The sequence below is a fragment of the Phyllobates terribilis genome, unplaced genomic scaffold (genome assembly GCF_046119375.1).
Source record: "Phyllobates terribilis strain yellow unplaced genomic scaffold, ASM4611937v1 Scaffold_470__1_contigs__length_1423970, whole genome shotgun sequence".
Taxonomy (NCBI): domain Eukaryota; kingdom Metazoa; phylum Chordata; class Amphibia; order Anura; family Dendrobatidae; genus Phyllobates; species Phyllobates terribilis.
In genome coordinates this window covers 1,088,598-1,105,311 of record NW_027363230.1, presented here as the reverse complement: position 1 = coordinate 1,105,311, position 16,714 = coordinate 1,088,598, and the positions used below count along the sequence as shown (strand labels likewise).

General features: G+C 47.2%; 1 protein-coding gene across 1 annotated transcript in view; it reads left to right on the top strand.

Moving 5' to 3' along the window:
• The window catches only part of LOC141229264 (uncharacterized), a 72,970-nt gene that overhangs the window by 7,177 nt on the left and 49,079 nt on the right, over positions 1-16,714 (top strand). The window lies entirely within an intron of this gene.

Genomic DNA, 16,714 nt, shown 5'->3' with positions numbered 1-16,714 from the left:
GGATGAATAAAAACAATTAAAAACAAGCACCAATACATATACAATAAAACCATAAGATATTAAAAGAAACCCCCATCTACTCTTTAGCCTCTATTATAGGAAGGAACTGAACCCAAAGCTTTCATTAAGTCCTGCCGGTGCTAGGGTACCCAGTCGATAGATCCACTTACTCTCCAATTGTGCTAAAATCTTCCCCAGGTCCACTCCTCTTGCTCCCATGGTGACTTGATCAATATCTATGATGCGGAATTCTCTTGGGCTGCATTGATGGTGATGTAAAAAAAGGCGTGGTAAAGTTTTGAGAGTGCTAGGGTCTTCCACCGTTTTGGCTTTGATAATGTCCCTAACATGCTCTCTTACTCAAATTTTTAATTCTTTAGTAGTAAGTCCGACATATATCTTTTTACAAGGACATTGGGCATAATAAATTACGCCCTTCAAGGTACAATTTAAATGTGCTCTTATTTCAAATGTTTTGGAGCCACCAAAATTATCAAACTTCTTTGCCTTCTTCAAATAACCACACGCCTTACAAAGCCTGCATGGGAAACAAACATTAATTTCTTTCCTGTTTATCTCTACATCTCTCCAGATTATAGTGACTGTAAACCAACAGATCTTTTAAGTTTGGACTTCGCTTCGCCACCATTGAGGGTGCTGGGGGGGAGGATTTGACAGAGGATAGGATCTGTTAATAGAACTTACCAGTGCTTCTGTATTATTGATCTCACTTCAGGCCACTGATTGTTATATACCAAAATAAATCATACCTCCTCCGATTTGTTGATGTTTTTTTTATTGCCATAAATTTATTGATCTCTTGGGGTTCGTGCTGCTATCCTGTAACTCCGTCTGATTGACCTACGGCTATATCCCCTCTTCAAACCGATTTGCCAGTTCTGTCACTTGTTCCTCAAATGTTTTCTCATTAGAGCATATCCTCTTGGCCCTAAGGAACTGACCTATTGGAATTCCTCTTATGGTGGAGGGTGGGTGTGCCAATTCTGCGTGCAACAACGAGTTTGTCGCAGTTGGTTTCCTAAATATGTCAGTAGTTATAATACCATTCTCAGATACCCTGATTTTTAAATCCAAGAAGTCCAGACTTCTTCCAGATTTATATGTTAGCCGAATATTCAAATTATCATTCAGCTTGGTCATAAGCCTCTCCAAATCTCTGGCCGTAGCCTCCCGCGCAAACCATATATCATCAATGTATCTCATCCTTCCCTGGACGGTGTCCATCTCAACAGGTGGTATCCACCTGGAATATATCCCGCTCCCACGAACCCAAAAAAAGGTTGGCGTAGGAGGGGACACAGGAGGCCCCCATATCGGAGCCCTGTTGTTGTAAGTAGACACATGTCGAAGGACAAATTCCAGGAGGACCACGAGCAGCTCGGCCAGGGACAGCTTAAGACCACTTGACTTCAGATACCACGAAACCACCCTAATACCATCTTCATGTTTGATGGACATATAAAGTGTCTCTATGTCTGCAGTGACCATGACTATATGGTCACCGAGGCAGAGGTGATCCAATCTTTGTAGGGCGGCCGTGGTATCTTGTAGGAGGGCAGGCCAGAGACCAAGGGCTTCAAGTAGTGATCAATTACATTAGATATAATTTCACACAAACTGCCGTTACTGGCAACAATTGGCCTGCCTGGCGGATCAATCACATTTTTGTGATGTTTTGGAATTAAGTCAAAGGTGGCCAAACGGGGCTGTAGTTTGCGCACCGTATCCAACAGCTCTTTTGGTATCACACCCTGTTTGAATGCCCTTTCGAGGATAGACACCAATTCATCCTGGAAAGAGGATAGGGGGTTATAAGAAAGTTTTTTTTATAACAATGGGGGGTATTCAGAAGTTTACATGCTTGCTTTTTGTAAAGGCTGACTGGCCCGACAACGAGGTTTCCCCATTTATCCGCAGGTTTAAAAATAACATCTTTCAATTTTTGTAAATATTTTAGCGACATTTTTTTCCATTTTACTTAGGTTAGATTTCCAAGGCGTACATTGGGAAAGATTCTCAATGTCCAAAGTGACCAACTTAGTGAATACCTCAATGGCAGGACATAGGCTGAGGGCTGGAAATTTCTTAGATTTGTTACATAGATTACGGGGAAAGTCACTAACCTCTGAATTACTTTCTGCCTCCAGAGATTCCAGGGTTTCCAATGCTTCCCTTTCTTCTCTGGTAGGAAATAGGTCATGTAACGCTGTTTTGTAATGTAATTTTTTGTAAATGAGTTTCCTTGCAAATTGATGTGTATCTTTCACCGTAGTGAACTGGTCTAGGTGATGAGAGGGAGGATAGGTAGGGCCCTTCTCTAAGAGTGTTAGTTGAGTTGTGAATAAGGTATGGGTAGATAAATTAATTACCTTATCTGTCACCACCTACCTTTTATATACAGCTGGTATCTCTTCTTTGTCCAGACGTTTAGTATATATTGATCTGGATATTTTGGTTGTTTAACGTAACTTACAAGCACGGTATACAATCATACATATGTGTTATCCTGGCACAATTTTGTGCACAACGCCCCCCGAAGAGCCTCACGCGAAACACGCGTCGGGTCCCCAGCGAGACACCGGTCCATACAGCACTATGGGTATGTTATGACTCATCTTTATGTCAGTGTCAATTTCTCTTCCCAGGCAATGTCAGTATATTTCTGAACATCATAGAAGGTTACACATGTCTTATGGGCACCTTTACTGTTATGATGCCAAAACAACACATATGCATGATTGTATACAGTGCTTGTAAGTTACGTTGTCCAATTACTTGGTAACTGGATTTATTGATACTTGGATTGATAATATTGTCACTTCTTTTCATGTACCCATATTGGTGGACTCACATGGTTGTCTCTCTGTCCTTTGTGTAGTTTTCACCTATGACCTACTATTTTATTGGTTGTGCTCTATTTAGGAGTGTCCGTGGGACCTCCTTTTTTATATTTTTAATACACAATAAAACTGATTTTTTATCTGGAATCATTATGCCTGCTGAGCTATGCAAACTAAACTATTTACCAGTAGTTTTCCTGAGTCTGCTGTTGGCGTGTGTCATAAAGGCAATATAACAAAAAAATTACTCTGCTATTGGTTAAATAAAAAGCGTATATTTATCTAGCAGTTGTGCATTTAGCGCAAAGCCTTCTGAGATACGCAAACTAAATTATTTACCACTAATTTTCCTGAGTCTGCTGTTGCCGTGTGTAATAAAGCTGATAGCTTACAAAAATTGCCCACACATTGCTACATACAGGGAATTTATACATAACACATCTGTGAGGCTACTTGTGAAAAATAAAGCCAGGGAATTTTTTTCCATAAAGCATTCAGTATGGGAAAGGGTGACGTTGAGGAACGGGGATGTGGATGTGGTGGTGCCCAAAGGTCAGAAGTAGTGATGAGCGAGTGTGCTCGACACTGCTTGGTTCTAGCCCAAGCATCTCACTGCTCGACATTCTTGGCGAGTATTTCCGGGATGCTTGGGCGGGAGCTCGGGTCCCCGTCCTGCATGTTTGGTGCTCTTAAGAGAGCCAATGAACATGCAGAGATTGTCTGCCACTCACTGTAATGCCGTAGCCATCTTGGTTGTGGCATTAGAGTGATTGGCTGGCCGCATATCGTCATCGGGTATATATAAGACCTGGTGCCCCTATGCTCATCACAGTCTAACCCGGAAACAGGCAGAGTAGGGAGAGGTGCTGCTGTGTGAAGGACAGAATTGGCGGTGTAATAGTTAGGTATAGGTATTCCACACCAAGATAGATATCCATCTGAACTAACAGTCCTTCTGAGGACTAATCCAGCTGCATATATTCAGTGGTGATAGCAGGAGTTAGGCAGGCAGGTTTTGTGGACACTGTATACAGCACAATAGGGTCCATTGCACGTTCTGTCTGCTCCTGCTGTTACAGATATCTGTAGACATGGCCCCAGATATCAGGGGCCAGGGCTAATTTTTTTTAATCTTAATCCTGATTAGTAGCTTAAAAAGCAATACAGTACACCATTTTGCTGCTCCATATGCTTGTTAGCAGAATACAGGCATTTTGTTTTATTTTATTCACATTGCTGTATTGTAAAGCGGAGACAATTTTCCATCATCACACCTGATCCCATATTACTGCCGTAATAATAGACATTTTGTTGAGCGTGCGAAATATACTCTATTTAAAGTCAGCCAGCTGTGTGTTGTTGAACCTATTCACACTTGGTGGTTGAACAATGCTATACTAAGAGGCCCCAGCCTAAAACCATGGTCGTCACACCTGATCCCATATTACTGACATAATAAGACATTTTGTGGAGCATACCAAATATACTCGATTTAAAGTCAGCCAGCTGTGTGTTGTTGAACTTATTCACACTTGGTCGCTGAACAATACTACACTACAAGGCCACAGCCTAAAACTGTGGTCGTCACTAGTGTTGAGCGAATTTGTTCGGCGAATGTGCGAAAGTTTCAAATTCGGCACGAATATGACACGTTCGGATTCGTGATCACAAAGGCGAGCAAACTTTCTTAAAATCTGAAAAGTTTAAGAATTTGCACGGGACCATGAATACAGGGCAACCACGACATTTTGAACAGTTTTGCTAGCATAGTGCAAGTGTATGATGGGTGGTGATATGTGTCGGGTGAGTGTGGGGGCTGTGGAGAGCTTAGAACAGGTCAGATCAGCGGCGCACTTTTCTTTTTTCCTGTGGGCGGTAACTTTAACTGAGGAAAGCGCAGCCAGCCAATCATAGCGCAGGAAGCATTTACACTGTCCAGACATAAGGGCTTCTGCAATTGGCTGCAGAAATCACATGTCCTCTCAATATAAAAAGCGGCCATGTTCCCTCAGCTCCATTATATCCATGTCACTGCTGGACGCAGACGCAGCTCAGTGTTCTCCTGTGTAATGAGAGATATTAGCTAGATAGATGGGCGCTTGTGTGGTAGTCAGATAGTGTAGATAATTCCTGGCCTGTGTACCTCTGCAACCGCTGGGGCAGCACATTTTTGGTGTTCTTGTGCAAGTACTGAGATTCTGACAGAAACAGAGGGCCAATGCCATACAATAGTGCTGTGCACCGCTGGTATAGAGCTCCATGTCTCAGTACACCTTGAATCTTTTTTTGCACTTGCTAATGTGATCAAGCAAGCGCAGTGCACCTTTTCATTTAGTGGGGTTGACATTGTGCTCTGCTATTTTTCTGTTGCTATTGTGATATTGAAAGCTGTGTGCACTAAATATTTTTTTAGTGTCAGATACTATTTTAGTGGAGTTGAACTTCAGGTGGTTTCAGAGTGAAAAAATACATTTTCACTCTTGCTACGCCCAGTCCAAAAAATGTTTTTTCCTGTGCCAAAAGTCATACAGTGCTATAAGCCTGCTACTACGTCAGTGGCGGTCAAATTCAGCTTGTACGCACAGTCAAACCTATATATATTTTTGGTTGGCAGACAGAGTCCACCAAAAGTTTTTTACTGTGGCAAAGTTGATCCAGTCTGTTAAAAGGCGGATCCTATTTTAGTGGAGTTGAACTTGTCCTGGTTTCACAGTAAAAAAAACAAAAACTTCTCTTACCTGGCCCAGTCCAAAAAATATTTTTTCCTGTGCCAAAAGTCATAGAGTGCTATAAACCAGCTACTACGTCAGTGGTGGTCAAAGTCAGCTGGACGCAGAGCTTATGCAGAGTAACCCAAATATATTTTTAGCTCTGAGTAAAGTGATACAGCTGGCTAGATCTGAGTTTGAAATACTTTGGAGCATATATTCTATGTCATACTGGCCTCATCCACATTCAAAAAAAATAATTTCTTCTGTTCCTAAAGTAATACAGCAGGGGACATCTCAGTTTGAAATTGTTTGGAGAACATCTCGTAGGTTTTATCGGCCTCATGCACACTAACAAATTTCTTTGTCTGTTAGTAATGTTATACGGCAGGCCATATCTTACCTTGTCATTTAGTGTCACTGAAATTCAGGTGTGTGCTGAGCTATTGCACAGGAAAAAAACATATTTTTCTTTAGTTAATTGTTTGTTCCTACGTCTGTATCTGACCAACATGAGTGGGAAAAAGAGAGGGCGTGGTAGAAGGGGGAATAGGCTTGGTGTTCAAGGTGTATGTGGGGTATGTGGTAATGTTAGTGAAAGCACTAGTGAACCAACACAAACAGGTCCTATCCAAAGACAACTGACAACTTATGTTAGTCCTTTGGCAGCCGCACAGCGATACGCCTTGTTGATAAGGCCCAGAAAGAGCAGGTGCTCCAGTGGATGGCAAGCTCTGCTTCCAGTGGCGTCTCCGCCTCTTCCTCCACCTCAACATCACACGCAGTACAGTCCTCAGAGGTGGCACCCCAATTACTCATGTTTTCCCCTCGTCACAACTGCCCAGCTGACTGTAGCGAACCACAGATGGGCGAGTCTGTAGAACTATTCACCCATTCTACACCATGGGCATCAGAAGTGTACTCCAAACAGTCACAGAGTCAAGGGGAGGAAAGCATCTGCACCGATGCCCAAAATTTTTTTAGCTTGGATTCGGGGCAGGACGAAGTAGGGTAAGAACAGGTTCCTGAACCTCATCACCAGACGTTAACCACAGGGGAGGGAGGTGATCAAGATGAGACTCGGATACCTGAGGCTCATGCGGATTGTACTGTGCTGTCAGGGCAACAAGAGGAGAGGGGTCACTCTGAGGGCGGGGAATGGGATAACACATTTGATGATGACGAGGTTGAAGATCCTACTTGGTGTGAACTCAGAGTGACGCAGCGGAGTAGCTCATCAGAGGAGATGGAGGAGGAAGACGAGGAGGTTACATTTCACCCTATGGCACAGACATGGAGTGATGCAAGCACGAGGAGCACTGCATCCTTCCTTGTCTAAATCTACGTGTGCCTGGGTGCATTTCACCACAGACACCTTGACGACTAAGCATAGCCAAGGGCGTTACATCTCGCTGACTGGGCACTGGGTGACTCTGGTGGCCGTGGGGGAAGGGGCTGATCCACAAATCTTGGAATCCCCAAGGCTTGCAGAAGAAACCTCTGCATTTCCCACTTCCTCCCCTGCTTATGCGTCCTCCACCTCCTCTAGGGCCTCCAACTGCACAAACAACCTCGGCCTTAACGAGACACGCATTCCAAGGGTGCGGAGCGAATACACACCACCTCCATAATGCGCAGTCAGGGCTCACCATAATCAGGCAGTCTTCAAATTAATATGCCTTGGAAATCGCAGTCATACAGGTGAAGAGTTGTGGGCAGCTCTCCAGGCTCAGTTTGAGCAATGGCTGTCTCCGCTGAATCTAGAGCCAGGGAAGGCCATGTGCGATAACGGTGCGAACCTGTTAGCGGCCCTAGGCTGAGGCAAGCTCGCACACGTGCCTTGCATGGCTCACGTAATCAACCTGGTGGTACAGCGATTTCTCCGCCACTATCCTGGCCTGGATGAGCTGCTTCACAAAGTACAGAAGCTGTGTGCTCACTTCTACCGTTTGCAACCCTCATGTCATGGTAGAAGTTGAGGGTACAGTCAGCGTTCCCACGTTAGGCCTAACGTGGGAACGCTGCCTGTACCCTCCACTTCTACCATTTATGGGACTCCCCATCTAGAGACACCCCTGATACAGGAACTGCAGCTCTTCACAGGCTGATGAACCCCTGTCTTTTGTTAAGCTTCTGACTGCAACTTCTCTCTACATTCTATGGTGCCTTCCTACTAAAACAAACTTGATACAATAGCGACTTAATGAATAAGGCCAGTGTGGCTGAAACGTCTACCTATTGTCGCCTTCACCACTGTTATTTTTCCTACATTTCATTTGTATGAATAAATTGGCACTAAAAAGCAAAACTTCCTATGAGTTTGCGATGAATTAATTTTTACGTGATTTGAGGACATTTCCAGTCCATTGCATCTGCACCTCAACTCTATTTGACAGTGTGCACGCTAATTTTCTATTTTCTGCCTAGCAGGGGTCAGAGACGCCGATGCTACAGTACCCCCCCCCCTTTACGCCCCCTCTTTTTTAGGCCAGAAAGAAATTTTTCAAGGAGAAACGGGCATGGATGTTCTCCCTGGGTTCCCAAGTTCTTTCTTCTGGGCCAAACCCCTTCCAATCCACCAGAAAAAAGGTTTTTCCTCTTACCCTTTTGGTGGCCAGAATATTCTCTACCTCAAAAACGTCCTCAGCGGAAACCGGAGCAGAGGAAGAACCTGGATTGTTGGGAAAAGAATTAAAGACAACTGGTTTGAGGAGAGATACGTGGAAGGAGTTGGGAATCCGTAAGGTGGCTGGGAGTTTTATCTTGTAGGCCACTGGATTGATTTGTTTAAAGGACTTCAAATGGACAGATGAACCGAGGGCCCAACTTGTAGGAAGGTATTTTGAGCCGAACGTGTTTGGAGGAGAGCCAAACCTTGTCTCCCAGACGGAATTGAGGCGGATCCAGACGTCTCTTGTCAGCATATCTCTTCATCCGCTGGGAGGACTGAAGAAGTGCGGACCTAATATTCTCCCAAATGGTGGAAAAATCGCTGACCAGAGACTCCGCGGCAGGGTTGTCCACAGAAGCGGAGACGGGAAACGGAATTCGGGGATGTTGACCATAGACTATAAAGAACGGAGACTTGGAAGACGATTCGCTCTCATCGTTGTTGTAGGAGAATTCGGCCCATGGCAGGAGATCCACCCAATCAGTATGGTGAGCGTTAACAAAGTGCCGGAGGTAGCTGGTAAGGATCTGGTTTATCCGCTCCACTTGACCATTGGACTGTGGATGGTAAGCAGAGGAGAAATCCAGGGTGACATCCAGCAGCTTACACGTAGCTCTCCAGAAACGTGAGGTGAACTGAACCCCTCGATCGGACACGATGTGGAGGGGTAGGCCATGGAGACGGAAGATGTGAAGGAAGAAGTCCTTAGATAACTCAGATGCAGATGGGAGACCAGGCAGAGGGATGAAGTGAGCCATTTTAGAAAAGCGGTCGGCGACCACCCAAAATGACAGTACAACTGGCAGAGACAGGGAGATCTGTAATAAAGTCCATAGCAATGTGTTGCCACGGGGCATCAGGTATGGGAAGAGGCAGGAGATGACCGGCTGGTAGATGTCTGGGAACTTTGTTGCAGGCACAGGACGAACAGGCTGAGATGAAGTCTACCACATCCTTGCACAGGGTAGGCCACCAGTAATGCCGGGTGATGAGCAGGAAGGTCTTCTTTTGGCCAGCATGGCCGGCTAGTTTAGATGAATGACCACAGCGAAGAACTTTCTCACGATCTGGTACTGATACAAACTTCTTAACGGGTGGAAGACGAGTCAGATCCAAGGGGGCCACCTTCATCACCTTGGAGGGGTCGATGTTGTGCATAGGCTCCTCCTCTTTATCGGAGAAGAGGAAGGATCCGGACAAGGCGTCGGCTTTGACATTCTTGTCCGCTGGGCGGAAATGTAGGACGAAGTCGAAGCGGGCGAAGAACAAAGACCACCGGGCCTGACGCGGATTGAGTCTTTGGGCATTTTGGAGATATGCCAGGTTTTTGTGATCCGTATAGATGATCACCGGGTATAGAGCCCCATCAAGCAGGTAGCGCCACTCCTCCAGCGCCAATTTAACGGCTAACAATTCTCGGTCTCCAATGGAGTAGTTGCGCTCAGACGAGGAGAAGAGTTTGGAGAAGAAGCCACAGGTTACCATTCTCCCGGATGAAGACTTTTGGGTGAGCACCGCTCCAGCTCCGGAGGAGGAAGCATCAACCTCCAGGTAGAATTGTTTGTTGCAGTCCGGACGGTGCAGAACCGGGGCAGAGGAGAAGGCTTGCTTTAAGGAGAGGAAGGCCTCCTCAGCTTCGGGCGACCATACCTTAGGATTTGCTCCCTTATGGGTGAGCGCAGAAATGGGAGCAGTCCGGGAAGAGAAGTGCGGAATGAAGAGACGATAGGAGTTGGCGAAGCCCAGGAATCGCTGAATCGCCTTCAACCCCTCCGGACGGGGCCACTTTAGGACAGCAGAGAGCTTCTCGGGATCCATTTGTAAGCCTGTCTGGGAGATAACGTAGCCCAGGAATGGAAGAGAGGTTTGCTCGAAGAGGCACTTCTCGTATTTTGCACAGAGGTGGTTCTGCCTGAGCCTAAGCAGGACCTGATGAACATCCCTCCGGTGTGTGGGAAGATCCGGAGAGAAGACCAAGATATCGTCCAGGTATACCACCACGCAGGAGTAAAGAAGATCACGGAAGATGTCGTTGACCAGTTCTTGGAAGACAGCGGGAGCATTGCAGAGACCGAAGGGCATCACACGGTATTCATAGTGACCGTCCCGGGTATTGAATGCCGTCTTCCACTCGTCACCTTGACGGATTCAGACCAGGTTATACGCTCCACGTAGATCCAGCTTGGAAAAGATCCTGGCGCCCTTAAGGTGATCAAATAACTCGGAGATGAGCGGCAGGGAATATTTGTTTTTTACGTGATCTGATTGAGTCCTCTATAATCAATACAGGGGCGTAGCGAGCCATCCTTCTTCTTGACAAAGAAGAATCCGGCTCCAGCCGGGGAGATAGATTTCCGGATGAATCCCCTAGCCAGATTATCCTCAATGTATTCAGACATGGCCCGGGTTTCGGCCGCCGACAACGGGTAAATACGCCCACGGGGTGGAGTGGCGCCAGATACCAGGTCGATCGGGCAATCATATGGCCTATGAGGTGGCCGTGTCTCTGCTTCCTTTTTACCGAAGACATCCGCGTAGGACCAGTAAGGAGCCGGTAGACCGGGTAAATTAGCTGGGGTAGGTAGTGGATGAGTCGGGCGAACCGGAACCAGGCAGGTCCTATGGCAGTCCTGCCCCCATCGGAGTACTTCACCGGATTGCCAGTTCAGCACGGGTTCATGTGTCTGGAGCCAGGGTAGACCTAGCAATAGGGAGTGAGAGAGTCCGGACAGCACATGGAAGGAGATCTTCCCTGAGTGCAGCATTCCCACCTGCAGGGTTAGGGGCTCAGTGATGAGCAGGATGGTCACCGGAAGGAGTCTTTCATCCACGGAGCCGACAGACAATGGTTCAGCCAGAGGTTTGGTGGGAATTCGGTATCTCTCTACCAGGAACTGGGAAATGAGGTTTCCAGCAGCTCCAGAATCCAGATGAGCAGTTTCAAAGAGACGGTTCTCTCCCCAGGAGATAGAGACAGACAAAGTCAGGGATGGAGAGGGCTTACTTTTGCCTAGGGCGACCTCTCCAAGTGGTCCTAGGCACTGAAGTTTCCTGGCCTCTCCGGGAAGGAACGAATCAGGTGCTCTTTACTGCCACAATAGAAACAGCTCCCCTCGGCTCGACGTGACTCTTGGCGAGATTTGACCATCTTGGTCTGGTCGATCTGCATGGGTTCGGGCGAGTGCGCCCAGGGAGTGACTGGTTGAGAGGCAGGTCTCTGGAAAGTAGGAGCAAGGCGGGAGAACTTTCTCTCCCGGGTGGTCTCTTTGGTGCTTTCTTGGAACCGGATGTCAGTCCGGGTAGCGAGTGACACCAGGTCATCCAGGGTGGTAGGAATGTCCCGACCGGCTAGCTCATTCTTAATTCGACCGGAAAGACCCTCACTGAAGACGGACAATAGAGCCTCGTTATCCCAGGCAAGCTCAGAAGCGAGGGTACGGAACCATATGGCATATTGGCCCACGGTGAGACTCCCTTGGTGGAGACGTAGCAGAGAGGAGGCTGAAGAGGTTTTTCGCCCTGGTTCATCGAAGACTTTCCGGAAAGCAGCGAGGAAAGACGACAGGTCGGACACCAGGGGATCCCCTCTCTCCCACAAGAGATTTAGCCATACCAGTGCTTCCCCAGTGAGATGGGACATGATGAATGCCACTTTGACCCGGTCGGAGATGAACTGATGTGCCAAGAGTTCAAAGTGCAGGGTACACTGGTTTATGAAACCTCGAGCTAAGGCGGGGTCGCCACCAAAACGAGGAGGTGCAGAAAGGCGGGGACCGGGGCTGGATGCCATGGTATTGGTGGGCAGCGGCGCTGCCGGAGCGGGAGTCGTACGACTCGAGGTGGACGAAGGAGGAACAGGCAGTGTGTCCAGGTGGGAGTTGACACTCCGCAGGAAGTTCAGGATGGTTTCCTGTTGGGATCTCTGACGGGACACCTCCTGGTATAGGTCTGAGAGCGAGGGAGCTTGGGTGCCACCGGGTTCCATGGCCCGAGCAAACTGTTACGGATCTGGGTGGTGGAACCTCTGTGCCACGGTGCAAGGAGGGACCCAGAGGGGCATAACTAAGTATCAACTCAGACCGACCCTGGTCGTACGGCGGCTAACGACTCCGTGACCAGGGAGGGACCGAGCAGAGGGACCAGGTGCTACTCTGGGGATGACCTTGTAAGAGAGCAGGTGGCTCCCACGGGTCAGAAGACTGGGACTGACCGGTATAGCGGATGGGCACAACAAGCAGGCAGAAGTCTCTGGGTTAGTTGACGGGTGGTCATGGCACGTGACGGCAGAGCAGGCTGAAGTCTCTAGGTTAGCAGACAGGTAGTCACAGCAGGTGACAGCAGGAGCCTCCAGGTAGGCCATCAGGTGGTCACGGCAAGTGACGGCAGAGCCTCCATGTAGACTAGCAGGTAACAGGAGGGTAACAGGCGAGTGCTCCCAGGTGAGCAGACTAGCAGGCACGGCAGGTATCAGGCAGGTAACTGGCAGGTGCTTCCTGGTAATCAGGCGGACTTGCCCATAGACAGACTGGCGGGTTGAACGGAAGACAGACTGTCGGGCTGGAGAGTAGTCAGACTGGCGGACTGGAACAGTAGTCAGGCTGGCAACTGGACCTGAGGGCTGAAGCAGAGGTAAGTATGCTGTGCATCAACTATTGCTCGGGCACCTCCATTTTGGAGGAGGTGCCTTATATATGGGAGGTCCTCTGGTTATTGGTCGGGGACTCCTTAGGACGATGCGCGCGGCCCCTTTAAGAGAGAGGGAGTGCACGCGCCCCAAGCACAGTGCCCGGGAAGCTGCGCGCGCCGGCAGCAGCAGGAAGAGGAGCGCAGGAGGACGCCGCGTGGGGAGCGGGGAGGTGAGAGGGACGGCGTCTCTGCCTAGCAGGGGGCAGAGACGCCGATGCTACAGTGTAGTTTTCAAAATGGTGTTACTTGTGGGGATTTTTCACTATTTAGGCACATCAGGGGCTCTCCAACATGACATGGCGTCCACTAACGATTCCAGCCAATTTTGCATTCCAAAAGTCGAATGGGACTCCTTTCCTTCCGAGCCCCCAAACACTAGCTTTCCACCACATATGGAGTATCAGCGTATTCAGGAGAAATTACACAACAAATGGTATGGTGCATTTTCTCTTTTTATTATTCTGAAAATGCTAAATTTGGGCATAAAACAGAAGTGTTGTGGTAAAAATAAGATTTTTTTATTTTCTCGGCTCAACGTCATAAACTTCTGTGAAGCACTTGTGGGTTCAAGGTGCTCACCACATATCTTGATAAATTCCTTGACGTGTCTAGTTTCCAAAATGGGGTCACTTGTGGGGGTTTCCACTGTTGAGGCACATCAGGGGCTCTTGAAACGCAACATGGCGTCCACTACCGATTCCAGCCAATTTTTTGTTGCAAAAGTCGAATGTGCTCCTTTCCTTCCGAGCCCTGCCGTGCCCCCAAACACTAGTCTTCCACCACATATGGGATACCAGCGTATTCAGGAGTAATTGCACAACAAATTGCATGGTCTATTTTCTCATGTTAGATTTGTGAAAATGCAAAATTTTGGACAAAAGTCAAATTTTTGTGAGAAAAAATAAAATGTTCATTTTTTTCCATTCACATTCCTGTGAAGCACCTGAAGGGCTAATAAACTTCATGAATGTTGTTTTGAGCACCTTGAGGGGTTCAGGTTTTAGAATGGTGTCACTTTTGGTATTTTCTGTCATATAGACCCCTCAAAGTCGCTTCAAATGTGATGTGGTCCCTAAAAAAATGGTTTTGTAAATTTTGTTGGAAAAATGAAAAATCGCTGGTCAACTTTTAACCCTTATAGCTACCTAATAAAAAAAAAATTTGGTTCCAAAATTGTGCTGAAATAAAGTAGATATGTTAGACATGTGGAAAATGTTATTAACTATTTTTTGTGAAATATCTCTCTGATTTAAAGGCATAGGAATTCAAAGTATGAAAATTGTGACATTTTAGAAATTTTCCATATTTTTTTTCACAAATAAACGCAAGTCATGTCAAAGAAATTTTACCAATGTTGTGAAGTACAACATGTCACAAAAAAAAAAAAAACAGTCTCAGAATCAGGGGGATCCGTTTGAAGCGTTCCAGAGTTATTACCTCATAAAGTGACAATGGTCAGAATTGAAAAAAAATGGCCTGGTCACTAACCTACAAAGTGGCTCGGTCCTTAAGGGGTTAAACGGAGTATAATTATTATTATTTATTATTATAGCGCCACTAATTCCTTGGTGCTTTACATGTGTAACAGGGTATACATAGCAAACAATGAGTACAATAATTTCAACAAAAATTAGTCACCGACTGGTACAGGAGGAGAGAGAACCCTGCCGGCGAGGGCTCACAATCTACAAGGGATGGGTGAGTACAGTAGGTGAGGAAATATTTGACAGGTTCCCTAAAAATTTCTGGATTAGTACCGCAGTAATATCTGATATGTATGACGACCACGGTTTTAGGTACTGACCTTGTAGTATGGTATTGGTTAGCGACCAAGTGTGAATAGTTTGGAACAACACACAACTGCCAGACTTTAAATGGAGTATAAAGAACACCTTGTAAACACCACAACACACGGCTCCACTTCGTACACCTCATACACGTAAAGCTCTGCTACGTACGCCTTGTACACGCACGGCTATGCACACCTCGTACACGCACGGCTCCGCTTCGTACCCCTTGTACATGCTGTGACGGATCAGCAATTGGGTAGGCGCAGTTTCACACAGGAATGCAGCCTGCAGGTTCAAAAACAAAGTGATGGTTTATTAAATGTCCATAAACCAACCAGGAAAACAAAACATATACCTTTTTGTGCCAGAAAAAAAGCTGTTAACAGAACAAAACTCAAAATAACCAGTCCATATGCAGCACGGCTTCAGCCGTTTAAATGTAGTGTTTTTCTCTGCCTCCAGCAGACTCTGAGCAGCACATGCAAGGTCTGCTCACCTTGCACAACACACAGCACACAGACAGGCGCAGCTGTCTTAAATCAGGCCTTCCAAGACCTGAACGGAAGGTAAGTGAGCAGCTGATCCCCTCCCCCAGCTTTTTCAGCTGCTTGTAAAACCCGGCCCTTTAATGCGGGCCCATTAACTCCCTCTCAGCACTATGTGTGCTGGAGCCTGCTTCTTCGGCGGGTCCTACATCACCGAAGCTTGGTACTTCGGGGACACATACCTCCCGTCCACGACCTGTCCGGTAGCAACCTTACAAACCCCCATTCTGCCCAAAGCGGGAGCCTTGGCACCTTCTGCCACCATACAACAAACCCTTGACAGGGCATCAGCATTCCCATGTTGTTTCCCAGGCCTATGCTCTACCTGGAAACTAAAATCTTGTAGGGCTAGGAACCATCTAGTTACTCGGGCATTGTTCCCCTTCTTTTCTCGCATTCACCGCAGTGGGGCATGGTCCGACACTAACCTGCACCATCTACCTAACAGGCAATATCTCAGAGTGTCCAACGCCCACTTGATGGCTAAACATTCTTTTTCCACTATAGAGTAGTTCTTCTCGCATGTGGACAGTTTTCGACTGAGGTACATTAGAGGGTGTTCGTCTCTGTTAATCTCCTGGGACAAGACTGCTCCCAGCCCGACATCCGATGCATCCATCTGGACCACAAACTCTTTGGAGAAGTTGTGCGCCACCAAGACTGGCTGTTTACAGAGGGCCAGTTTCAATTCCTGGAAGGCCACTTCAGCTTCCGTGGACCATTTGGCCATAGCTGACTTCGTCCCTTTCAGCAGATCCGTCTGCTATCAGGGCAAAGTTAGGGACAAATCTTCGATAGTAGCCCACGATGCCTAGAAATGCCCTGACCTGCTTCTTCGAGAGGGGCTGTGGCCAGTTCAGGATCGCCTCGACCTTATTTATTTGTGGTTTTATTTCCCCTCTACCAACCACATAGCCCTGATACTTTGCTTCTTCAATCTCCATGGCACATTTCTTCGGGTTGATGGTAAAGCCCGCCTTCCTTAGGGCGTCAAGTATGGCTTGAACTTTTCCAAGAATACGTTCCCAGTCCTGGCTGAATATGAGGATGTCATCTAGGTAGGCCGCTGCATACTTTTTGCGGGGTGCTAAGATCCGGTTCATGGCTCTCTGGAAGGTGGCCGGAGCTCCCTGCAACCCAAAAGCCATCCTGATGTATTGATAACATCCGTCTGGCATCGAGAAAGCCATCTTCTCTCTGGCCTCTTTGGACTGGGGAATCTGCCAATATTCTTTGGTGAGGTCCAGGGTGGTGATGTACCGAGCGGGTCCTAGCCTTTCAATAAGCTCATCTAACCTAGGTATTGGGTAGGCGTCAAACTTCAAGACCTCGTTCAGCTTCTGATAGTCGTTGCAAAACCGCGATTCTCCATCTGGTTTCGGCACAAAGACTATAGGACTGGACCAGCCACTCTTGGACTCCTCAATGACTCCCAGGTTCAGGATCCGCTTCA